This window comes from Ambystoma mexicanum, chromosome 5q (genome assembly GCF_040938575.1).
Source record: "Ambystoma mexicanum isolate Mex_15411 chromosome 5q, UKY_AmexF1_1, whole genome shotgun sequence".
Taxonomy (NCBI): Eukaryota; Metazoa; Chordata; class Amphibia; order Caudata; family Ambystomatidae; genus Ambystoma; species Ambystoma mexicanum.
In genome coordinates, this window is record NC_090933.1 from 897,935,906 (window position 1) to 897,962,685 (window position 26,780).

The following is a 26,780-nucleotide window of genomic DNA, read 5'->3' on the forward strand; positions in this document are numbered from 1 at the left end:
TATAAGTACTGGGACGAGGAAGAATAGGGCTAGGAGTAAGCAAGGCATTAAACACAAGTAGTAGCGCAACACCATTGAGTTGACTGGGCTTCAGCACTACCCCCCCTGACATTTTGGGCTATATTGACTCAACTTGGCTAACCTTTAGAGCAGTTGCCAGACCGAACAGGACACAGATTTTAAACGGCACCTGGTTTTTGCTGTTAACAAGAACCCAGCAATTACCAACGTAAAGCATTTCACTGTTAGTACCTGCATTCAAATTCCACATTGTTTAGGCGATTGAAATCGTGATGTGGGTTTAGTACTTGCATGCCAGGGGAGTGATTGGAAGGGTAGAGAGGGAACAGGAGACTTATAGGAGAGAGCTAACTGCTTGTAACATTGAATCTGCACTAGAATAGTCTCATTAAAATGCGTAAATAATTTGGATGCGCCCACACAAATAAGTTTCCCCCTCCCCACCGCATGTGAAGTTAGCGCCTCTCCCAACATTTGAAGGGTTAGCCCCCCGAAATGAAGGTTTTCTTGTGCCCCTGTACACAAGCACACACACCATTTACCTTATACACACCCAGTCATCCACACATTTAAGTGTGCACCCTTTCACCATACACTCACACAGGTAGCCACCTATACATTTATGTGTGCACCCTTTCACCATGCAGGCACACCCCCACAGCCACCCATACATTTAAGTGTGCACCCTTTCACCATACACACACAGGCAGCCGGCTATACATTTGAGTGTGCACCCTTTCACCATAGACTCATACACGCACACCTCATGGAGTTGAGGGGGGGCCCTATTACTTAAAAAAGAAATTGGGGCTCATTACGGGTCCAGCGGTAACCGTGCCGGTGCTACCGGCGGGTTGCCGCCAGACCCATAAAAAATTACTATGGCCTGACTTCCCGGTGCCACCGTGCTATTTCAAGTCCGGCGGCTGGGAAATCAGGTGCCGGTAATTTCGTTAAACCCCAGACTCCACGGGAATGGGGACACAGAAGCACCTGCACCATTGTTAACGGTGCCGGTGCTTCCGTGACAGGTATGCCTACCGTGGCTGCTGTGTCTGGCAGGGTCAGACCTGTCGGGCACGGCAGCCCCACCAGGCAGACCTGTAATATGCCGGTCCGGAAAAAACAGTGCCTGTAAGCTTACCAGCACCGTTGTTTCCGGACCGGCATGGTCAGAATGAGCCCCATCGTTTCTTTTTTAAGTCACTATAACTTCATTAAGAAATTATTTCAGTTAAGGACCGAACCATAATCAAAATAATTTCTTTATGATGGCTGAGTGGCTTCAAAAGCAAACAATTTCTTTTTGAAGGCATAGGGTTCCCCCCCCCCCCACCCCATGACATGGAGGCCTCCAGCCTAGGGTCTTCCATGTCATGGGGTACGGGGGCCCTCAGACTTCAAAAAGAAAGTTTCTTTTTGTAGTCACTCTGCCTTCATAAATACATTATTTCTGTTACAGAAATGTTCTTTATGAATGCAGAGTGAATTTCAAAAGAAACTTTTTTTTTTTAGAAAAAAATATATATATATTTTTTTTTTTACTGGGGCCCGCTCCCAGCCATGTGCTGGTGGGGCCCCCCACACCGCGGGCCCCCCCGCACCGCGGGGGCTGCGGGGGCCCCTGTTACGCCAGTGCTGATAGGTGTTATGGAACTGTTTGCCGTGCTTTGAAGGCTCAAGTGTGTGTTGTGCTCCAAAGTCCCACCTTGTCCGGTGCAAAAAATGTGGGGAAGGGAGACATTGAGGCAATCAGATCCTGACTTATTATTTGTGAACACTTTCTTCTTTATTTTGTTATCCTATCCCACACTCTTTCTGTAATTAGTTGTAAGAAATTAGCCATAGGTTTTTCTTAGTATAGACCCTTTTAATTTTACACAACACCACTAGGACTGTCTTATTTTTAATTTGATGGTCGACGCTTGCTCCTATCCTACATTTAGGTTTAGTTTAGTCGTTTTCCCACCCTGCCTTTATAGTTCAATAAACACTCTTGAACTGCGATCACTTGTGTCTGTCTTTACTATTGTCACCATGAGTTCCTTACAACAGGGTATCATCTCCCTCCTGAAGGTCGACCAGAATCTGGGTGTCGTTTATATGATTAAAGAGATGTAAATTAAAGAGGACTGGCGGCAGGGCCGAACACTGTTGAACCCCACATTTCAGTGGTAGGGGATGGGGAAAAAATGGGCATAATGGTATTTTATAGGGGCAGTCTGTCAAGAAGACAGAATCCACTTAAGGACATTGCCCTGAATGCCCAGATTGTAAAGCCTGTCGAATAGAATTTAGTGCTCGACAGGTTGAACAAGATGAATGCACTCGTGCCATTTTTATCTGCTTTCTCTTTTTGGAGGTCCAAGATTGAGGTGGTGATTAGCTCGGTGCTACGTAGTGGTGTGTAGCTAATCTGTATAGAACCAACAGATGTCCACACTCTTGTGGAACTGTCCCGTCCCCTGCACACCCATTCTATTGTAAATACAATCAAAACTCAAAGAACTTAAGTAATAACTTATTAGAAAACAGTATATAAAATAATGCTTTAGAAACCAATTATATCAAAAAAGATAATAATCAATGTAATTAGATTTAGGTGTGAATCACATGCTGTTCATTTACATTTCAGTGTATCAATTTTTTAGCATCTGTATTACAAACTTCATAGAATATATACATTTTCACATTCACCCTAAGTTGTGTTGCACTTACATATTGTACAATGATCCTTGTGGGTAAACAATACACTAATCACACTTTCCTCACTTTTGTGAAGAGATGCCTAATGGCAAATGATGTTTATGGAGAGTGTTATTATACATAACTCGACGCATTTCGGGGTTTGTTCTATCCCCTCCTTCAAGAGTTTTTTACCCTCTTTTAGTCCTTTTTCCTCATTTACCTACAGTATATAATCAAATAATAATCAAAACTTGTTCTTAAGGTCAATTCAGCTTCTGTCATGTTTTATCTTAAATCATAGTTCCTGTAGTAATGACCTGGATGTCCAATGATATATCTCCTTTCTGGATATCCAAAGGGGTTATGCTCTTTTCAATTGAAACCAAATGGTTGTATAATTCAACAAATGGTAGGCAACCTATAAAAACTATGGAGTGGGCTAATTGTAAAAACACGGAAAATAACTTGAATAAGGCTCTCATTTAAAGTACTAGTATACTTCCAACTCCTCATTTGGAGAATGTCTTCATGTAGTGGAGGATGTAGCTCTAGTCTACTGCCCGCATGTTAAATAGGCATCTGTGTAGAATAGGTTTCAAAGATGCATCTGTGGAATACACATATATATGTATATTTCATTATATATAGTCTTGTGATTCATGTTTGCACTCTAGAAAATAACTGTGTGAGTGCTTCTTACTATCCTTATCTCATGTCAGAATGAAAACATGTGGTCCAGTCACTCTATATAAAATGGTGGCCATAAGGAATACTTGGGCAACATCCCCTCATTAGTATGATCTTATGTTGGTCAAAGAAAGTGCTGGCTGTACCATAATATCTTTTAAACATCCATAGAATTACAGTCTTTCATGTCCCTCTCACCTTGATCACGAGATGCTCCTGATAGTATTGCTGCTTCCCACCCCTGCTGGACCTCCGACTCCCGACTGCGGCAGGGATGGGATCTCCACCAGACTGGCTGCGTTGGTTGGGGCAGGTCCACATGGGGCCCTGGTGGCATCTGGGGCAGAAGACGACACGGAGAACGACTGGCGTATAGTGTGCACAGAGGAGGAGAGGGCTAAGACTGGCCGACATATGGAGGTAACCCCCGACCATGGCCCCGTCCAACTGGGTCACGTTGGCACACAGCTCTTCGTGATGACGTGCGTGGTCCCCCCAGGAAGCACGCACGTCATCACGAATGTCACGTGTGTGCAACACGACACCAATCAGGACGGACTCAATCCGGTCACGGGTCCCCTCGTCTGCATGTAGAGGAGTGCCAGATGACGTGGACCTTCCCCCTACCTGCAGATGGGCCGGGGACGGGGCATCCCTGCTGGTGCATGGTGATGCAGTCACAGTGTCAGGGACAGTGACATGCACAGGCCCCTCCGCGGCGACCTGTGCTGCCTCCTGCCCCTGCCCCTGGACTGCACCACTTGCACCTGTCGTACCACCCCCACCAGGCCCCATGTGCAGCTGTGTAGCGGCCTCCCCCTCCTCCGTACACTCCACCAACCTGGATGGCTCTGCACCGTCTTCTGCCATTGCCAGCCCCTGTGGGGGCTCACCCGCCCCTTCCGCTGCAGCCGTAGTGGCGGATGTGGCACCAGTCCCATTGCTCCCGGATGATGGAATTTCCTGGGAGCCTGACTGGGCCCTGCGTCGCCCGCCGGTGGAGGCATCCCTGCCGCTTACCTCCACAGCACCGTCTCCGCCCTCTTCTTCCCGCACCTCTGTGTAAAGGAAGACATCGAACACAAGCATCAGGGGACTGTACAATAGTCCCCAAGACAGAAAGCAATAGCTGTCAAACGTCACTTCCATCATGTCCATCCACAACACATGGGTCAGTGTAGGCAACACACATGCAGGAAGGGGCGAAGGGGCATGGCACATGCAACAAACATTGGCATCCATGCCCAAGGCACCGTAGATACATCCAATGGTGGGCTGATACTCACATGCATCATGGGACATGCTGGTCACATGCAAACACATCACCGGAGGGTCATGCATCTGGCCCTGTATACCCCCAGACACAGTTGATACAAGGATGACTAGGCTGTATCAATGAATCAACACATCGTCACGGACATGTGTCATGCATCCATGGCGCACACACTACTCAGACACACGGATATGTACACCATGCATGTCCATGACAGCAGCACACATCTCTCACACCCCAAACATGTCCAAGTACAGACACAGGCATGCATACATGTGTGCATTCCGCATGCTGCTCCGCATGATGCATTGCAACACATACACCATCCATGTGGGTCGCCCTGACCGGACTCACATGCAGCACCATCATGTCCCTGCACACACACATCCATACATGACCCATGTCACACATGCAGCCAAGTAGCTAACTACCAGCACACTGCAACATGCACTGTTTTAAACGTGAATGCATGGGCACTTACCGCTCGACTCCAGACGGGCCTGCATCCTGAGGATCTGGTGGTGAAGCATTGGGCGAATGCACTCCAGGACCCTCATCTGCTGGGTGGTAAACTGGACCCGGCGCCCCACTGCATCCGCTGCGTCCAAGAGGAACCTGGCCTTCTTGAGGGTCGTGGACTTGTAGTCCTCCCATCGCTTCTGGACGTGTTTGATGTCATGGGGTTCCACCCCCTCCGCGTTGATGGCACCCACTATGTCCTTCCAGATCCTCTTCCGTCCTTCCTTGTTGGTGTGCGATGGTGTGAAGAGGGCATCATAATGCCCCAGAACTTGCTCCACCTGGCTTTTCACTGAAGCTGGTAGCTCTCTGCTGGGGGGTTGCCACGCTATTTTTCCCAATACAGGTGTCCCTGTTAGTCGCGTACCCCTTTTTTTCGGGCATACTAGCCTGCATGTTGATCACGTACGCATTTTTTGTGTTCCTGGCTGCCACAGCATACTGCGTGTGTTCTTTACACGCACATGGGCTACAGGGTTCCCGTATCTCTTTTTCTTGCTTTTTTGGGATGCCTGAGCATTGCGTGACCCGTCATTTTCCCTAAGGGGCCACAGGCCGCCTTGCAGGAGCACCGGGGGGCTGTTTGCATCACGTACCTTGCCCCCCTCACCCAAGTTGGCCAGGACAATTGTTGTGTGCACCACCCATTGGTATTAGTACATCTGTGCCATGGTTGGGAGGCCACAAAAGGTGAGGGGCGGCTCAGTTGGGCATCCTCCACGTGCCCTTTCCCCTACCATGCGCAGCACCTGTGCGTGTGGTTGGGGATGTGGGGGCACCACCATGTCCACCGGTACGCCCCAGCGTGTTGCAACATTGTGCAGTACAGATGCTGCCACAATGATCCTGCACATTACTGGGGGTGCATAGTGGAGCTGCCCGCTAGAGCGGTCAAGGGAGCAGAAGCGTGACTTGAGCACTCCAAATGTGCGCTCACTATGGCCCAGGTTGCAATATGGGCTGCGTTGTATCGTACCTGGGGTGGGGTGGTGCGGTTCCTTTTTGGCGTCATCATGTGGGTGCTCAGAGGGTATGCACTGTCCGCTTGGGAGGTGATGATGGTTGTCATTAGTTTGGTTTGTGTATTTGTCTGTGTGTGACATGCATGCATGTGCACAGGCATTTGTACTCACCAATGAGCCATGTGTCGTCATGCTTCACAGCTTCCAGGACCCGGCTCAGGGCGGACATTCTGTATTTGAAACTGCCATGGGTGGACCAAGGATAGTTAGCATGGACAGAGGTGATGATCCCTTGTGCATCGCATACAACCTGCACGTTGATGGTATGCCAGTGCTTGCGGTTGCGGTGGATATTCTCTGTGGCCCTAGGTGGATGTAGGGCCACATGGGTGCAATCTAGGGCACCGAGCACTTTGGGGAAGTGTGCCATCCTGTAAATGTCATGGACCATGGCCTGCCTTTCTGAGGGTGTTCTGGGCATGTATATGTGCCTGCGGACTGAGGGTCGAGCAGTCATTATTGCCAACACCTGTTGTAGGCAGCGTGACTGTGTGGCTGTCAGCTCCCCCCCCATGGCAGTGGTCCGCTGAAATGACCCAGTGGCCAAGAAATGCAGTACATTGAGCACCCTCTCCAAGGGGTTCAGTGCTTGGAAGCACAAGGTGGGTGATGTGGGGTCATCCTCCCACTCCTAGACCAGGTCTAGGATGATATGAGGTGGAAACCTATACCTGCCATGGACCTGCTCATCACGCATCCCAAAAAGGCTGGTCCTGGGCTTATAGAAATGCGGGCCTGGCTATTCTCCTCCTCCTGCGGTGTCCCATGAACAGTGCTGCATGAAATGGGACAGTCATCGTAGCTGTATATACGTGTTTTTTGTTTGCGCGCACTTTTATACTGCACAGGGACTCTTCCGCCTGCCTCCGTGTGGCGGACGTGTTTAGGCCTGTACATGTCTTTTGGCATGCGTGGGTTTCCCCTATTCGATTCCATGAATATGTGTAGTTTGCGAGCGTGTGGGCATTCCGTGTATTTCCCAGCAGTACTTCCCCAGTTACGCCCTCATTTTCACGCAATGTTCCCCATTCTTTGTGTTCCGCCCCGTGTTTCGCCCCCTTTTTGGTGTGTGCGTTACACATTGTTTGCTTTCACTGTGTGCGTCACGCACAGCGTTCAAGAAGTTGCAGTGACACACGCAGGGCCTTCTATGAATCGCACTTGTGCGATTCGCACGCATGCGCAAGCTTTTTCACGCTTGCGCCAGCTTGCGTCACAAATTTCGGCACACATTTTTTCCATGAATGACCCCCTCTGCTTGCTACAGTACACTGCTGTCAGGTTATTCACACCCAATCTTGTTAAAAAAAGCAGCAAACCACTCAGTTTCATTGCATAATTCATAATTACAAAAATTTGGTTCCATGTCATTTCATCGCGGGATATTTTTATGCAGGGTTTTTTACTGCGATTTTTTTTAACGAAAAACCCATCAAATATTTTTTACATTATTTTTGGGAGGTTGATGAAAGGACATCGTACCAAACATTCACATTTACTGAAATGCACCATGGCATGAATGCAAACACATATTGCTAAATAAATAAGCACATTAGGAGAAATTATGACTTGGAATACTGCTGACATTCTTTGTTGCGCATTTCCCATCCCACTTACTGAAAATAAACCACCTGGCTGGATGGGTATGTTTTGTTCTTTAATCCAACAATTACAGAGCCAAAGGGCCGCCCTGTTTCCGGGCTTTTGATAGGCATCCGTTCTGGGCTTGATATAGATGCAAAGGCCTCGGGCCATCCTAATGCTTTTGTTTAGAATTAATGTGAGACGCTAAAAAGTTCCCAACTCTGAAACAACTTTTGTTGTTTAACATCTATTGGAACACAAAAAATATTATTATGTGAGTCTGTTGAAATCACGCTTGAAAAATGGTACTCGAGAAGGGATGTTGGTAACGTAATAATCTGTGGTGACTTAAATTGCAATTGTCCAGATGCACACGAGGGTCCTGATGAGAAGGGTTCTGTCAAGGCTTAGACAATTGAAAGTGGAGATCCTTGGTTGGAAAACATGCATATGTAGGGCTTCACCAGAGTTAATGGTAATGTGCCGCCTGACTCTCCTGCTAATTACTCTTGGTTTGTGATTGTGAAATGAGCACACTGGATTATATATTTGTCTCAGATGCTATTTTTCCAAATGTATTCTCGCTAAAAGTGATAAACTGTAAAGCTAGCGATCATCGTCCAGTGACTTTGGTTTTGAGGGTTGGAATAGCACAAGTGATGGCTGGCATTTATACACCCATGGTAGAAGTTAATAAAGCTGGGCACACGCTGTCTTGGAAACAGCATTCTAGAGAACAATTCCATTGGGGGTTAGAGAGAAGGCTCATACATATGGACTTGGACGAGTTTTTGGGGATATATAAAGGCACACATTTATTAAATAAATAATATAAATCGTTAGGCACTAATATGAAAAAAGCCATTATTAGAACCCATTGTTGCGACCCTTTAGTAAGAGAGCACAAAATCAACCGACGTAAGAATTTGCGCATAACCAGGCTATTAAACAAGTCGTTATTGAGAGCCAGAGGAAAAGCTCTGTTACATCAACACAGGAATTGGATTCGTAGCCATGAACATACATTGATGATAAGAGATCTGCAAAAGATTCTCAGTGTGTTAGAATTGAAGAAGTTCTGGAAATAGATTACAATGAATGAGAACTCTCAAACCAAGATTCAACTCAATCCAATTCCGGAAAATGCTTGGTCGGCCCACTTGAGGTCAGTTTATTTGAGCCCAGTAGTGGTAAAGATGGTTTATATCCCCCTTGCTGATGAATGGAGTCGCGACTTGGAGCTAGAAAGAATTGAAAGGTTGATTAGATGAAGAAAGAATTCTACAGCACTGGGTCCCAACGTGCCTGAAAACATAAACTTAAAAACAAGTTCTGTGTTATAGGCAGACATTTTAAAGGGGCTATTTGAGAAAATCCTTGGATCTAGAACCATTCCCGACTCATGGAGGTCCTCATTATTAACGATTTTTAAAAAGGGAGACAGGTCAAACCCTACAAATTACAGACCTTTTTTCCCCTCTTGGACATTCCTGGCAAGATGTTTGCTTCATTATGGAAGGAAGGTCTGCTGCTATGGGCCGTGAACAGTGGATTGCTCGATACATCCCTAAATGATTTCTACTAAGTTTGCTTTAAGCAGAAGCGATATAGAAAGATTTGCCTATTTATATTGCATTCATAGACTATTCTACGGCATTTGACAGTATCAATCAAACCCATCTGTGTGTGAAACTAAATGAATGGAGCTGTCCTTTAGTGATATTAAATAGGGTGATTGCCTTCCGTTCAAATACCCAGGTGCTGATTAAATAAAATAAACAACGGCTTCTTTCCTTGCCGCTGGACCCAAACTGGGCACTGAATCGATGGTGTGTTCTCTCTTCCCTTCTTTTTAATCTTTTTGTTTCTGAAATTGTTGAAGTCTTTAAATGTTCTTCCTCGTTCCCCCCCAAAATTGGTCATGAGTCGATTCAGTGGTTGCTGTATGCAGATAATCTTGTGCTCCTTGATTATACGCCAATAGGGCTCCAACGTCAACTAAGGGCTCTTGAAAGCAATGTTTCTAGGAATTATTTAACTGGAAACCAAGATTTTTACATTGAAGGCATGTAGTAAAAAGGTATGTGGAAGTTTTAAGATTTTTTTTAAGCACGAACACTTGGAGAGAGTACATTTTATATGTATATAGGTGTCCCATTGTCCATGAGCTCAAAAGAGATGTGCGTTTTTAGATTGTTTTTAGATTGTTGAAGAGTAAAATCTCTAGTTTGGCCTCACAAGCTCTGATTATAAATCAGGCAGTTCTCGCTCCTACTGATATTGGAATGTTATAAAACAAAAGTAATACCGATTATCACTTACGGGGCAGAGACGGACTATTCCATTGGAAACTTGGTGTCTTTTGGAAGTGATTTCTGCAATTGCAGCAGGGTTGCCTAATTCAGCACTTAGATTTGAGCTTGGTCTCACCTCTTTAGACGCTAAGGTAGGGTGAAAAGGCTAACACTGTTTTGTAAAATTGTAAATGCCCAAGAACATGCAGTATGCAGCATGGAATCTAAGATTAGACAAATCCAATTATGCTTTTAACAATTGGATTGAAGAATGTACGAACATGTTAAAAGAAATTGGAGCAACCGAAGAGTTGATCACAGTAAATCCGTTAGATGTTAAAAAGAGATTATATCATTTTGACTGGATATCCCCACCCCCTCCAGTCCCCCCGTGATGTTCCCTTGTGACCACCCCCTTATCGCACAGAGGTGTTGTCTGTTTTGCTTGATTCTTCTACCGTGCTGCCCATTGCCCTCAGCCTACTTCTGTAGGAGTCTGTCCTGATACATTCTGGTTTCACCATCACCGTCGTGTGGCCAATGCTGGATTTGACTTTTATGGACTTCATTGATTTACGGTGCGTCACCCTTTCTCAACTCTCATGCTGGACTTTATTTGCATCTTGTACTCCTGGTGACCTTGAATCATGCTGTTCCCATCTTCATCTTGTATCCTGGTTTTCAACATTATGTGTTACTACTGATTTCTGCAATTGTAAACGCTCTCCATTCTTACTTCTCCACTCTTTTTGACTGCTTACTCTCTGTTCTCTCCTCCTCTCCCTTTCTCCCTTTTCCTATCTCCTTCCCACCTCCCCTTACTTTCTTCTATGTACTTACTCTATCAGAATTGTCACTGGACCTAGTATGATAGCAACCACGTCTGTCTACTTCCTCCACCCCTTTCCGGCCCCCCCCCCCCAGCAGTATCTGAAATGTTGGCAGGCCTAGTACGATAGTCGCTTGTTTTGTTCCTCCCCTCCCTTTCTGCACCCCTCTCCCTCATCTTTTGATTTTCTCCAGCTCTACCAGAAATGTCATCAGGCCCAGTGCGGTAGTTGCCTGTCTGCTTCCATTTCCTTCCACTCTCCACCTCCCTTTCTTATCTATGTCTTAGCTCTTGCACTATCTGAGACGTCATCAGGCAGAGTACAATAGTTATTTTCACATTCTTACTGTTCACGGCCTGTAAGAATGTCATTGTATTTTCCCTTGTTCCCTGCCTTGCCTTGAAGTGCTTTGAAACATATTGTGTATAGGCGCTATATAAATAAACTAAAATATCATATCATGTGCACTGTTGATGAGATTAAAAAATACAATTCTCTGTTACTAATGGCTACTAAAGTGAAGCCCTTAAATTCTGTTCTGCATTATTTTATTAAGTTTACTAGTGCCCAGCGGCGATCAAAATTCTTGAGGCTTTGCCTGAATTTATAACCCAAAAATGAAATTATGGGGGCCAGAAACATCATTCCTAGGAAAAATCCAATTTAACGTTTTTGTGTCCTATCTGGGAAGGTCGCAACCCTTTGCCATTTGAGTTTAGAATGCATGGCCCTAACGATAACCAGTACTTAGCTCTTCTGTTCTCTTACCAATGATTTTAGAATTTGGGAGAAAATATTGGCAAGCCAACCGAGAGCGTGGGTGCTTATTTTCCCGTAACTGGATGTTGCAACGGAGTAAAGATGAATACAAGGACATAGGAAAGCATTTCCCTTATGTAGAGAATGTGTCTGCTAGTTGGAATATGTTTTAGACGACGATGTCCTGTGCACTCAGTTTTATTATTTCATTTTCCTTCTTACTGAGATTACATAATTTCTCTTTATTCGCTATGTTATGAAATATGTGTGAAATGTATGTATTCTGTTTTAACATTTTATAAATGTCCTTTCGTAATGAAATATGTAAAAAGTTCACGATTTAACTAAAACACTTTAAATAATAAATAAATAAATAAATAAATAAATAAATAAATAAATAAATAAACCACCTTAAACAGCTAAACTTCCAGTCGCTAACAGCAAAGTCTTTAATATGAAATGTATACAGTATAAGGAGCTACTTTGTCAGGAAGTTATTTTCACTAGGGTGTAGATGCAACTATGCCCAAGCACATACAATATCAGCGATTACTAGGTGTTAGGGCACACACCATAAAAATCTTCTTTTCTTGAGCTAAAGTGGTCTTTCAGCAAACCTGCCTAATCCCAAAAGACCGCAGAGTAATCAGACGTGTGCATGCACATCTGCCCTTAGCAAATATGGCAGCTGAGGCACGCCAACACTTAGAAAGAAAACATGGCGCTGGCGACGGTTCTCGTCCCTGCAATGGAATGGGGATGCCTACTATCAAAATGCAGCAGAACACCTGGTTCAGATATTGCTATGCAAGGTAATGGCAATGGAAGATGCTATGCATCCCATTTGTAAAGGTTTTGCAAACATAAGCATATATTAGGTGGCAAATTGAAACTCGCAGTCACATTTGAAAGCATCTGGGGCTTTCAATATTCTAGTGAGTCATAACTGAAATTCAATGGGGCCAATTCACAGATAAGTTATAGTGAATAGCTATGACTTGTACCTGGCATACTGGAAGTCACGGTGGAAGTAAGTCAGGTGTAAGTCAGAATTATGCAGTGTGACTTTCATGACTCATCAATAAAGCCAGCACTGAAAGCAGAGTAGAAGACTGATTCCTGATTCCTTAACCTGGAACACATACTTATTTTTAAGACCTAAAGCCATGTTACAGGTCTTAACGAGGACAGTCAGAGGTTGTGATGATATTTAATTAGCATTGCATTTGTACTGCAAGTTTGAGGCACATCCATTTGCATGTGTACATCCATGTTGCCACTATCCTTGCCATTTGTTTCACCAAACTCTCTATTACCCTTATACAATGTTCATGATCTTATGAATATGACCTCTCTATCTTTACTAAGCATCCCTTTACATTCCACCGATGACCCCATTACACGAATCGTATAGGAAACTGGGCCATTTCACTGCCACCTACCTGCCATCACTATAAATTCACTTACAGGTCAGAGCCAAAGAGCTCTGCATTGTGGGAATGCAAATAATATGAAATGCTTACATTTTGAATCAATTGGAGATCAGTTGTCTGATCCTACAGACTATCCGTAACCCTGATTGTCAGGTACTGAAAACAATTGGCTGCGAGTTCACTGCTTGCATCACTGTTAATCGTCTAATTTACACTGTACGTTTTTGCTAAACACCATAACAACATGTCTGCCACCTGAGGCACGTTCCTACATGTTGCCATGTCCCTATCAGAATAGAAAAGCTACTACGCATAGGTGCTGATTAGTTGGTACTCAAACCACATACACGCCCTCAGTGGCCAGGAGGTCGCCCGGAAGCCTTCCTCAGCTTAGCAAAGAACCCCCATTCAAGGAGCACCCCCGATTCATACAAGTTCATTATAAATAGCACAAAATGTAGACTGTCCTTACATCACCCAGTGTAAAAAAAAAAAAGACCTAAAAAGGGACTTTGTATAAATCCTGATGTGCCTTCATATGTGAACCCCTGGAACATGTACCATCAAAGGGCTTGCTACTGCCTTGTAATGTGGACTACAATATGACAGTCCTATACGGTACGGCTGTGCCCTGTGCCTTCTATGGATATAAAGGGGGCACCCTGCACGTTTTATCCATTTCTGAAGCTTAGTTTCCCTGCACACAGGACTGGCACCTGATCCATGAAGTAGGAACGAGCACAGGAGCATCTGGGGTGCCGTAAGCGAGGTTAGTGAGGGCACTCTACAATCCATTCATGGGAAGGATCTTTTGTGCACAGCCACATATAGTAACTTTAACCCTTGCTTCTCTCTGGGGGCGCCAATTATGCGGGTGCTCTGGGGCTTGGGCACCCCCACCCGGGAAAGGCCATCTGCGTAGAAAGTCCCTATGCTTTCAATGGACGTCCGAAAACATTGTCCGCCGAAAAGTCAACTCCCCTGTCTCTCTCTGCAGGTTCCTCCCTGTTGTATGTAGAAAAGAGAGACATTTTTCAGCTCCCTCCGGTAAAATTGGTAACTGTGTACATCACCTTTCTCCCCAGCTATTATACAACCCTCCATTCCTTTATATATCTACACTTCCCTAGATACGAACATTGACATAAGCCACTATCAAGTTTACTCCATGAAGGTCTCGGGCGGGGACGTCATTTATGGGTCTCCAGAGGTCGCTACCCCTGTGGTCTCCCTTGCTACCCCTAAAAAAAGAAAATAAATGTGTCTTTTTTTCTGTAATGCAGCTCCTAGGCTGTGGCCAGCACCATGTGGCTCTTTACTTCTGGAGTGGCTGGCTTTCTTGTTCAGGCCTCTTAAAAAAACAGAAAAATAAAGAGCAGGGGTGCCACAAGTCTAACACTTTCAGCACTGACTCTAAATAAGAAAGAATAGGAATACCAAATAATGTGTCTTTCTGGAATTCGATACTATAATTGCTAGACTCATTAAAGGCTTAATTCAGGCACACTTCAGGGGGTGAGTCACTGATTTAGTCTATTCTTAAACACCTCAACTCAGCATTTCATCCTTCTGAGGTCGATAAATGAGTACCTACACAGGTTGGGTGATATTGGGTGTATACTTTGTCTATATAAAGCGCTTAAGCATAAGTGCTATATAATAACACATCATTATCATTTGGCCATGCATGTCTGCTTGCATTCACAGTAATTTGTTAATATGGGTCTATACACACTGATCCTAACGATGCATATGGCGATCCATTCTTGTATGAAATGTACATCGAAAGGTCAAGTTCGATCGCTTCCCACAACATCACTTCGGGGTGGGGTCAAATGACATCACTTCCTGTGATGTCATCAGAGGTCAAGGGTCGTGCGATGTCACTTCTGCTACCCCTGGCATTTTGGTGAAATTACATCCCTGTCTTTCACTCTCCCATGTTTCCTCATTCCATTCTAAGAAGGTGGCCAACACCCCAAAAACGCAGCTTCAGTTTAGTTTATTGGTAACATAAGGCAAAAGTACAGCAATAGTAGGACCCCAAAGTGTCATCTCCTTTAGTTCAGAGCAAGGAGACTTCTAACTGCAACTTTACTGCCCAGTGCCCTGCTCCACAATCCAGTCCAACATTCCACACTCCACAATACACATTTACTATCCACTGAATCCAGGCCCGCTATGCAATCCCCTTCTGCCACCCTTCGAGAATATAACACCATGCTTTGCCACTTGTATCACTTTCAATTTTGGTACTTGCAGCTTTACTTATGAAACAATAAATACAGGACCGTGAGTGCAAAAATGCAAGTCATTTGAGCTAAAAGAGAAGTTTTGTAACAAAAAACAACACGTGACAGCAAGACAGCACCCACCATTATATCCTCCTCTGGTCTAACACCCCTTCCACTTCTGAACTTCCCACTGAAACAAATGGTGAAAGCTGTGTCATGGGATCAGGTCACAGGAAATGGACACATTGTGGGTGCGGTAATTATTTCAGCTCCACTGAGTAAATGATTGGGTATGCTGTGGTAGAGGGTGCACGATGTGTAGATAACTTACCTAGTGTTGGGCTCCCTCGTACTCGCCGGCTATCTTCCCATAGCCTAGCTAAATGACGACAGGAGCCAATGAATAGTTCGACCTTCCTTTATTTCTCCATTCCCCAACTGTTCCACTCCCTCCCGTGTCCCTCCCCTTCCGCCCTCTTCCCGCCTGGTGTGTTTCCTCCCTTAAATGGGATGTGTCCCTTTATTCAGTTACAACACCTCCCCCGTGCTTAACATGAAAGCCGGGGTCACATTTGTTCGATGAGTCTCACCGGTCTCCTCACTGTCCTGTGTGGTCTGCCCGGGGACTCTCTGGTTTCACCAATCACTTCGACCGGGGGGCTTGTGCTTTCTTTGGATTCTGAGTCCTCTGTGATCATTTCTGATGTCTCTTGATCTTCGAGATATAGTCTTTTGAAGAACGACGCATTCCGTGTTATCTCCCCTGGTGTCCTGTGGCGGTTATCATGGGTCCCTTTACAGCCATAATGATTCAAGGCTCCGGGCTGTAGCGCGTGTCTGTTTTCCTTCTCTGGTTTTATCGCACTACGACTGTCTGACCTACTGCGAGCTGGGAATCTCTTGCATTCCTCTTTTTGTCAGCCCATTCTTTGGCTTTCCTTTTTCGGCATCTCGTTCCCTTATGGCTGCGTCTTCCTCTGGTGTGTAGTCTTCCCATTGATGGATGCATGTTCAAGGTCTGTATTTCACCATTAGTTCTGCTGGTGTTTTCCCCGTTGCATCATGCAGTATGTTTCTGTAGCTCCTGAGCATGCCGCAGATGGCTTGTGGGTGTGATACTTGCTCGGCTAGGGTGATCCCACGGTACTTCACCTCTGCTGCTGGGCTCACGGTCCGGGAGCACTTTTCCACTGTTGCTGCCGGATGTCCTCTCCCGCAACGTTTCGCTGCTGCTGCAGGGCTCCTGCGGCGTCCTCTCACACTGCTGGGCCACCCGCTGTGGGCGATGGTCCTCCTCTGCTGTGGTCAATAACCGCAACGTTATCTTGCTGCTTAATTACTGGCGGCTGCCTTTTCGTCCTGCTGGGCGGACGAGCCTCTCCTGCTGCACGCCTGGGACAGCGGCGTCGTCGCCAGTTGTTGGGCTCCCTCGTGCTCGCCGCCTATCCTCCCATTGCCTAGCTAAATGACGACAGGAGCCAGTGTATAGTTCAACCTTCCTTTATTTCTCCATTCCCCAAATGTCCCACTCCCTCCCGTGTCCCTCCCCTTCCGCCCTCTTCCCGCCCTGGTGTGTTTCCTCCCTTAAAGGGGATGTGTCCCTTTATTCAGTTACGACACCTTGTTATCAGTCTGGAGCAATTTAAACTCTATGAATTGGAAATGTGAAACAAAGTTCCCAAAAGTTGAGCTAAGCCAAGCCACCCGCTGTAAAGAGACTATTGCAGAAAATGAACACAGAATATTTGACAACGGTTGCACCATAACAATTGCAAAAACACTTTTTGACGCGGCATGGTGCATGTAGATGGTGCCTGATGTAGGGGAGCAAGGTTTGTAGTCAGTTTTGAATGCCTTATGGACATGTCTAGTCAGGTGCCACTCCACCGACTCCTTCTGGAGAAATGGTACGGTCCAGCCAATGCCCTCTATTAAAAGGTCAGTTATCGGGAGCAACTGCGGTTTCCAGAACGGAGCAAGCCATCCTTACCTGTGCATACTTTGAGGCGCAAGAGGTCATATTGCGGGGCATCAACAATTATCCAAAGTCCTTTTTCTTGAGGACTCTCTCTTTGCACAGATGCAGCGCGGCAGGGTTTTTACAATAACAAATTTGGGACACGTTTGTGTTGCGGGTGAGTGCCACCCGCATGCTGCCACCTAGCCAAAGGCAGGTACTGCACGGATGTGATTGGTATGTAGTTTTTGTTCCCACTTCGAATCACTAGGCAGCGGTGTTATGCAGGGACCTGCTGCTGACTTGTGCAGCACCTTGAGATGAACACCCGGACCAATCTACACCTGGGGTTTTCTGTAGCCTGGCCCTAGAGGTGAACACCTGTCTCCCCCATAATATTTACCTCATAGATGAGAAATCCTCTAAACCTTTATTCCCAGTGTGGCAAGGGGGCTAAGCTGCAAGTACTCTTCTGTGAACCACCTTCCTGACCACAGAAGTAAGCAAGGAGTGAAGGCGAGGCGTGTGTGGCCTAAAACACCAGGAATAGAGTGACATTTACAGATCACTAGGGTCGAGCTTATGACAGCTTTGAGATGCTATGGCCCCCTACATCTGACTGGTAGACCCTGAACTGCTTGAACAAGCAGGACTTCTGTCAGATGGCAGCCAGGAATCATGTGTGCTCTTTAATGACCCTGGCCTGTTCTCTGTAAACAATAACATCTAGAGCTCCTAACAGCCTTAATTTGTCCTCGCTGGTGCCGTGGGCTGGGTTAATCCATGGAACCCACAGCACCTGCCGTCACCAAACCACAGAAGGAAGTGGTTTCTCCTTCCCTTGGAGTGCCTGTGCAGCCACTAATCCTCAGTCGCCATCGCATCAGTCTCTTGCCCTGTATGACTAGAGGCGTGAGCACTTTGGCGCATCATGCCATGCTGAAGAAAGCAGCCAGAACTGGTATCTTGAAAATCCCTGACTGTTTTTTGCTGGCTGTTGGAGCCACTTGTGGTTGGCCTGGCAGAGGGCCCCCTGGGGATTGCAATAGAGCCAGAGTGTGGGACAAGGGGCGAAAACCACGGCTTTTGTGACACCATGATAGAATGGGAAGTTGAGGAGCTTAGAGCAGAGTGGGGGCATGGTGGGTTGGTGGGTAGGGGCTTTACTGGTCTTGCTATCCATTGCCCTTAACAAGAGCCCGCACAGCACTGCCTAACCTCAACGGCCGAGCTTACTCCATCAAGCATCCGCAGTTAGTGGGTTCAAGCTGGTCAAGGCATCAGATATGGAGCTCCAATGTAACGGGTGTGTAACATCAGGGTGCAGACATCTCCACCCCTTGCAAGGTTAGTAGCTCATCTGGCACGTTGAGCTCTCCCCATGCATATTTAGCAGCACCTTGGCATATTGGAAAACACACTATACACAGAAGAACACTCTGGCATGTCCATCAAACCCGATCATTTATTTATTTACTTATTAGGCACCATAACATAAACACAGAAGGACGACCATCAAGAAAACAGGACAACAGTCCACGGAGGCTCTGGCTTCAGAAGCGGCTGCTCTTGCAGTGCGGCTTGACACCTCCCCCTCTCCTTCAGCTTCCTACTTTCTTGCAGGGGGCTCTTTTCTAATCAGCCTGCTCGCGTTGTGCCGTGCTGCTACAGTGATGCCTCATTGGAACGGTGTCTCTGGAGCGTCGGCTTTACATCGCCTTGCTACATTGTCCTTGCCACCTCGAGTTGCTGGAATGGGTGCATGGATCTCCGCACCTCGACCCTGACCTGGCTTGGGCACAGAGGACATGGCGTAGCAGGTACGCTCTCGGTTGGTGTAGCACCGTCATGGAGTGTTTCTTCCTCACTTCGTTTCTCTACGGTGTTGCCCGCCAGAGCAGTTTTGTTTTCCTCCTTTAAGTAACATTCCGCATTAGTAATGTCTCTTACTCCGACTAATTCTGTGCCCGCTACCCCGGCTATTTCGTCCTCTCATATAGGGGACTGATTGTCAGAAGTTCTTGCCTTAAGTGTACATAGGAGGCAGCGTATTCGTGCTAAGCACACTGAGACACTTTCTGACCTCAGGGGTTTGCCCACTAAGCTCTTTGTCACTCCCATTAAAGACCAAGACCGGGGCCAATTTCTAACAAGCTCAGTTGCCAAGGCCCAAGTAAGAAAAATGCTCTTCAGCCCATGTGGCAGTCCATTGTGTGGAATTGTTGAGCCCCCACCTCCCTGGAAAGCTCTCGTGGGGTAGAGGGGGGTGCAAAATCTAGCTATGTTACTCCTCTTAACCCCGATAGCAGGGGTTGGGTTGCTGACGTCCACCTCTCTGGCAACCCCCCCACAGCTGGGTGGGGTGGCAAAATCTAACCATGACCCCCCACTAGGCACTCTGGCTGACCCTTAGAGCAACATTATTGCCGAGCCCTGGAGGGATTGGAAGGTCACCCTTATTATGAGCTGAATAATTGTGCTCCTGCTGTGGACTTTGATGCGTGGCTTGTATCTTTAAACATTTCGGCTGATAAATACCATTATTATTATAAATACCACCTTTGAAAGAAGTCTTCATACACTCCAGGTTCTACCTGTGAGTCATCCACCTATCAACAAAGTGAACTGTTCTTCTCAAACAGACTTGTCTCTAAACGAAATTGACATCCATGCGTATACCTCGGGTGTTCATGGTGGTAGTTCTACCCCGAGATTATGTTACCCATGAAGGAAGTATCATCATCCTTTCCTCACCCAGGTAATAAGCAACTACAGAATCGCTGCTCTGTCGCTCCTGAGAAAGTACCTCTGGATGGTCCTTGTGAGTCCATGAAGTCTAAATCGGCCAACCTACCGAGTTTGCAATCCAATATGTAAATTCGCAAAGATGCCTCTATAAAAGCTCTGGTTTTTGACCACCATAATTTAATCATTATGAATGTTATGAAACCTGTTCAGAGAGAACCAAGAGATGCGGTGCGAAACAAAGTTCTTGCATGGCTTCGCGCAAGATCCTGTCCCGGGGTTGTTCGCTACTCAGACTTGAAGTTCCTGCACAGGATAGAACTGGATGATTGATGTGCCCAGGGGAATAGGGACTGCATATTTGTTGGGTGTGGAGTCAGTACTTTGCCCCTTTATCTGAGCAGTGTAAATACTTGCCTAGGGGCTCTTCGAACCTCGGACTCGTAGTGTGAGCTGGATCTACTGTCTGAAATTTTGGGTTGATGGGTCAAACCCGGTCCATTTTATTGTGCCCTCTTTGGTTTTGTTTTTTAATTGTTTGTTGTTATGTATGTTTGTATATGTGTAAATCATGTTTTTTGTAGCGCTTTGAGGCCTAGTGGCAAAAGACTCTTTAAAAGAACTTGAAATAAATAAAGAAAGAAAGAAAGAAATAAACAAGAGCAACTAGATTAGGCTGGAAAAATGCATTTGAACAGATGAGTTTTCAGAGATTTCCTGAATGTAGCAAGGACGGCTTCAGACTGCAGGGCGATAGAGAGTGAGTTCCAAAAACTCTCTGTCTTAACAGGGAAGTATGTTCCCATTCCGTTCACACATTTATGCTCCAGGCAGATAATCTGCATTTTTTTGGAGGAGCGAAGGGTTCTGTTAGGACAGTACTGTGGAATAGAGGTCTTCAAGTAGGTGGGGGCTTCACCAAAATAGCATTTATGCACCAAGGTTCCCGTCATGAACAGGATTCTCTCCTGGATGGGGAGCCAGTGAAGATTCTGGCAGTGTTTAGAGATATGGGTACACCTGGAAGCATTTTTAACAATGCGTACTGCGTCATTTTGCAGAATCTGTATTTTTCTGATACTAGCGCTAGACGCACCAATCAGCAGGGCATTACAATATTCGAGCCGAGCAATGATGGTAGTTTAGTATAGTTTAGTTTATTTATTTATAGCGCACACCTAACCCTCAGGTATCTGGGTGCTTATACTTGAGCAAAAGTTACAGAAACAAAACAAATAGTAGTTGATTTGTGTTGCATATCAAGTCTGCATACAAGAAAGAGGGCACGTATACCATTTGAATGAAGGATATAGGTAAGATGAAATAAATCACATAAACATGCCAGATAGTGGCCACATATACCAAGTGAAAAGATACAGAAAGCAAAAACATACAAAGTTACAAAAAAGGCAATAATCAATCGGTATAGATAAGCAGAAATGTAGGGAATTGTAAGATTTAGTTTTGCTAGTCGAAAAGCCAAGCTTTTACTCTTGTTTCTGAAGGACCAAAAGGATGGTTCAGCTCTAAGTGCTGTGGGCAAGGAGTTCCAAACCTTGGCTGCTAGCACTGGGAAGCTAGATCTGCCAGCTTTTTGTAATTTGTATTTAGGAATGATGAGGCAATGAAAATAGTTTGATCTGATAGGTCTGGTAGATTGGTTCCTGATGAATTTGTCAACCAGGTATTTTGGAGCCGTGTTGGGCAGGCATTTGTGAGTGATTACTAATGTTTGCAGTGAGATTCTGTCTCGCACTGAAAGCCAGTGTGTATCCCATCTGATTGCTGATACGTTGTTGGTTCATGGGATATTTACGGCTGATCTCAGTGCGTTATTCTGAAGCACTCGAAGTTTGTTCAGGTTTTGTTCATTGGTGCATAGATATAGGGCCTCATTCTGAGATTGGTGGTAGTCATGGCGCTATTTACGCCATGACTGCCTCCAATAATGGGTATGGCACCAGCGTTGTTCAATGGGGACTTACCGGTGCAGTGCGACCCTGGCGGGACCGGTAAGCCCCCATTGAACAAACCATTCCCCATTCCCATTTGAGCCCCCATAGGGCTCAATAGGAACGGGGAGGGCGCTAATAACGGGCTCGCGACTTGGAAGCCCGTTATTAACGCCCTGGTCCCTTAGCGGGACCCGTAAGGGACGTGTGGTCAGAACACACATTCCTTACGATCCCTGCCAAGGGACCTTGGAACAGGGTGGTAAGGGACTACCGGCACCGGTTTCCTTACCGGTGCCCATTATCCCTTACCGCCCAGGTCATAATGACCCCCATAGAGTGTTACGATAGTCAAGCTTGGATAAAATCAGAGCTCTAGCGAGAGTAATGGAGCTGTTGGTGGATAGATAAGGTTTGCAGGTATTAATCAACTTGGTAATGTATGCTATTGCTGAGGCAGTTGCATTGATTTCCCTAGTGAGGGAAAGGCTGGAGTCTAAATAGATGCCTAGGGTTTTGACCTCACTGGAGACTTTGATGATGTTCCCTTCAATATTGAAATATTTGTAGAGTGTATCTAGCTTGTTTAGTAGAGATTGAGAGCCTATGATAAGACGCTCTGTCTTATCATCGTTTAGGCACAGGCCATGGGCGACCATCCATGCCTGGACGTGAAGATAGATTTTGTTTATCTTTTTGGTATCTTTGTTTTAGCAGCCCGTAAGAGTGATGAGGACTTGGGTGTCATCTGCATAGTTAGTGTAGGAGACACCCAAGCCGTCGAGGTGGTCGAACAGTAGCTTTGTAAAGATATTGAATAAGGTGGGAGAGACGCAGGAACCCTGAAGGACTCCGCAAGAGATTGGTACTGGTTCGGCGGATGCCGTCGGTGCAAAGACCCTCATGGTCCTGTTTGCTAAAAAGGATTGGATCCAGGTGGCGGCATTAGGGGAGAAAGAGGCTGCTGTAGTTAGATGTTTGGTAAGGATCTGGTGGTCAACCAGATCAAAAGCTGCTGAAAGGTCCAGCAGCAGGAGGATGGCAATGTTTCCTTTATCTTTTAATCCATCCATTTGGATTTTTAGATCAAGGATGACTGTTTCAGTACCAGGTTTTGCTCTGAATCCTGATTGACACAGGCCTAAGAGGTTGTTGTCTTCTAGATGCTTTTGTATTTGGAGGTATGCCGCTCTATCAAGGATTTTCAGGAGGAACGGAACTGGGGTTATGGGTCTGTAGTTGGTAGGGGTGTTTGGATCTAGGTTTGGTTTTTTGAGAAGAAGCATGACCCAAGCCTCCTTAAGATTATTTGGGACTGTACAGGTTTCAAAGGATGCATTAATCAAGGATGTGATAAACGACGCAAGATCCTTTGCTCCTTCCTTTATGGCCGTAGATGGGCAAATATCCCCCTGACATCTTAAGGGTTTTAGGCTGGTTATGATGTATTCTAGCTCTTTAGTAGTGACTGTAAGAATTGGAATGGATGACACAGCATAGGCTGTGGGTCATGAGGCTTGTTGAGGTTAGTGCTCAACGTCAAACCTTGCTTTTTGTCCTCTCTTTTAGATTGCAGCAAAGCTATTTTGTCCAGTAGGGCTTTTTGGATCCTAGCACACCAAGAAGCATCTTTGATGCAGGATTCTGTGGTTGGAACTGGAGTCTCCAGTTCCCTGAGGATGGTGAATAGCTCTTTAGGACAGACAGTGTTTTTTTCCAGATGGCTTCAGTGATTCATTTGGAGCTGCATAACGCTCCTAAGTCTGCAGAGAACCACTTGTTTAGGTGGGCTATTGGTTTAGCTTTTGTTATTTTCAACGGGGTGATTTTGTTTAATGCCTGAAGTAAGGTATGGTTATACATGTACACGAGTAGTGATGGGTCCTTATCAAATCTTTTAGCTGGATCGGTAATAGGATGTAGTAGTGGCAGTAAATTATCCGATGTGATGTGACAATTGTTTCAAGACATGACCTGCGAGGCTAGGATGGCACTTGAGATCAGACACAGGCGGTGCTGTATGGTAAAGGAGATGCAATGGTGGTCTGATCATGCGCAAGGCGAATTGGCAAGGATCGTGGTAGTGCAATTTAGGTCTGCCAGCCAATCCAAGGTTCTTCCCTTATTATGTGGCGGCTGACACAGTGTTCAAAGCCAAGCAGTGAGATAGTACTCTCTACTGCTGTTGTGATTATATCATTCACATCATGTAGACCAAAGTTAAAGTCTCCGAACAGTACAATTTGGGAGCTCAGTTTGGAGTTCCGAGTAAGGAGGAAAGTGATGTCTTCCACAAAGGAGGATATTGGACCAGGGGGTCGGTATATGAGATGTGAGATGTAGCAGGAGAGTATGAGAGGCTGACAAAGGGAGTTTGACTGATAGAAGTTCGCCTGAAGGGAAGCATTCTTTGGTGAGTTCTTTGAGGCCCAGTTGGGTTTTAGCTATGAATGCCACTCCACCACCTCTGCCAGTGTCTCTATCTGCTCTGATAAGGGTGTAGTTTTCAGGGAGCGCTAGGGACAGAGATGGCCCTGCAGCTGGGTGTAACCAGGTTTCAGTTATCGCCAAAAAGTCAAGAAGGTTGGTTGATATGAGATCTGATATGTCTAGAGCGTGAGCAATAAGAGATCTTGTATTGATGAGTGTACCTTTGATGATTGGTACGTCAGATGTGGGTGCTGCATTAGCTGAGGTTCTAGTTACAAATGGAGATGTGTTTTTGTTAGTGTGTTGGGGCTTACCACAGGGTCTGGTAGCGCTGGTGAGTATCGGTTTACTCTTGGTGAAGGATGTGCGGGCAGGTTGAACATCTTTATGCAATTTAAGCAAGATCCTAGTCTAGCATTCCTGACGCTTAGTGGGCAAGGTAGATTAGGCGTAGGCAGTGATGCTTAGAGATGGATCCATTGTGCTGGAGTGATTGGGCAGGAGGCACTGTTGGCAGTTACAGAGTTAAAACTGGACAATGGTAGGTTAGGCTTGAAGAGGGGGCAGGAACCTAGTGGGTGCTATAATGTTGAATAAAGGTAGGAGAGTAGCCACAGTTAAGGTTACTTTACATAGGGTAGCAATATGTGTCAGAGGACGGGTAGCACAAGGCTATGGTCCTGTTGGGAAAGGGGAGATCAGGTAGTAGGTGGGCAGAATAGTAGGATTAGTGCTTTTTAGGTTATGTGCCGCTTAGGCTCTGAGAGTTGTTGTATAAACACTGCGCAAGCAGACCCGTTGGACTGATCTCAGGTAGTAGTCCCAGTGTAGTCCAAGTCAGGCTAGGCCAGGGGCAATGACTCATGCAGCGCTACAATGGTTAGGTGCAACAGATAGGGGCAAAGGGATAGCTAAATATAGCAACTGACTATACAAACAATAAGCAGGGCGAGCACCACCGTAGCACAATGCTAGTAATACAGTTATCTGGTGATATGTGTGAGGAGAAGACCTAGATTAACAGGCCGCATGGCAGAGGCATGTTATTAATAGTTAATGATACAAGACAGGTGCCGTGAGTAGGTGGCTCTAGTACGTATGTTAGATAAACATTGCTCTAGCAGACCCAGAAGGCTAATCTCAAGTAGTGGTCCCAGGGACGGGCAGCTCAGGCTAAGCAAGGAGCAACGCCTCATGCTGCGCTGCAGTGGTAAGGTGCAGCAGATAGGGGCAAAGGGACAGCTAGATGTACCAGATGCGTATGTAATCAAAAGGCACGGCACGCACCAGCTGAATATACAATCAATAAGTGAGGCTAGAAGCAAAGTAGAACAACAGTATTACAGCAAATATCAGGTGACAGGGGTGAGGCGAAACCTCTGGTTGTGTGCATTAACAGTTGATAATGAACATACAATGAGGCGAAAAGGCCCCATTTATAGGTGGCACAGCAATCACAAAGGAAAACGACATAATCATCTAGAGACAGTAATCGCTGGGTTATGCTTTTCTAGTGCACAGGTAGCCCTGGTGCAGTAAAAGTCTGGATGTAAGCTTACTGCAGCAGTGTAATCTGGTACAGTTAAGTCAGCTTGATAGACAGCAGTGGTAGTAGACCGTGAAGAGGGGTGAAAGTTCAGGTGAGCTGCGGATAGTCAGGCCAAAATAGGGAGTGGGCAGCAGTGTTTTAGGGCCTCGGCCTGCGACATGGACAGACAAAGACAGCGGGGCCTTGTGCTAGGGGGCCTTCGGCATGGGGGCCTGGTGTCACGATTCGAGGCTTCCTCCCCTTCCTCCTCACCTGAATCTTCAGAGGCGGATTCCTTAGGATTAGTCTCCGTCTTCTTACGGTCCTTTCTCCTTGTAGGAGTCTTGTCCTTTGGGGTTCGGACCTTCTTTTCGTGTAGATAGGGTCTGGCCCCTCCGGAGGCCACCTTGGCAGAGATAAAACCCTGTCCACGGGGACCCCCAGGGGGTCAGTCCTGGTTCCAGGGAAAAAGCACAAAAGCGGAAAAACCCTGTTTCCAGATGGGTTCAATTTGGGAGCAGTCTGTTCCCTTCTCAATACAATGAAAGTCTATTTCCAGCTAAAACCGAAGGAAGTCGGTTTCTACTCCAACTCTGATGGGTGAAGTCTGTCTTCGCTCTACTGTTCCAATGGAGCGAGTACAGGCCTTAGGAGCAAGAGATATGGGAGGCTCCTTTTTAAATGCTATAGGCACAAAAGTAACACAGGAAGGATTAAGGAAATGAAGAGAGGAAATAAAGGGGATAGAATCAGTACACGTAAATAGCAGAATATTAACAGTTCAGGGAAGGAATGAATAGACAGACAGGTATGCCCAAAAATGA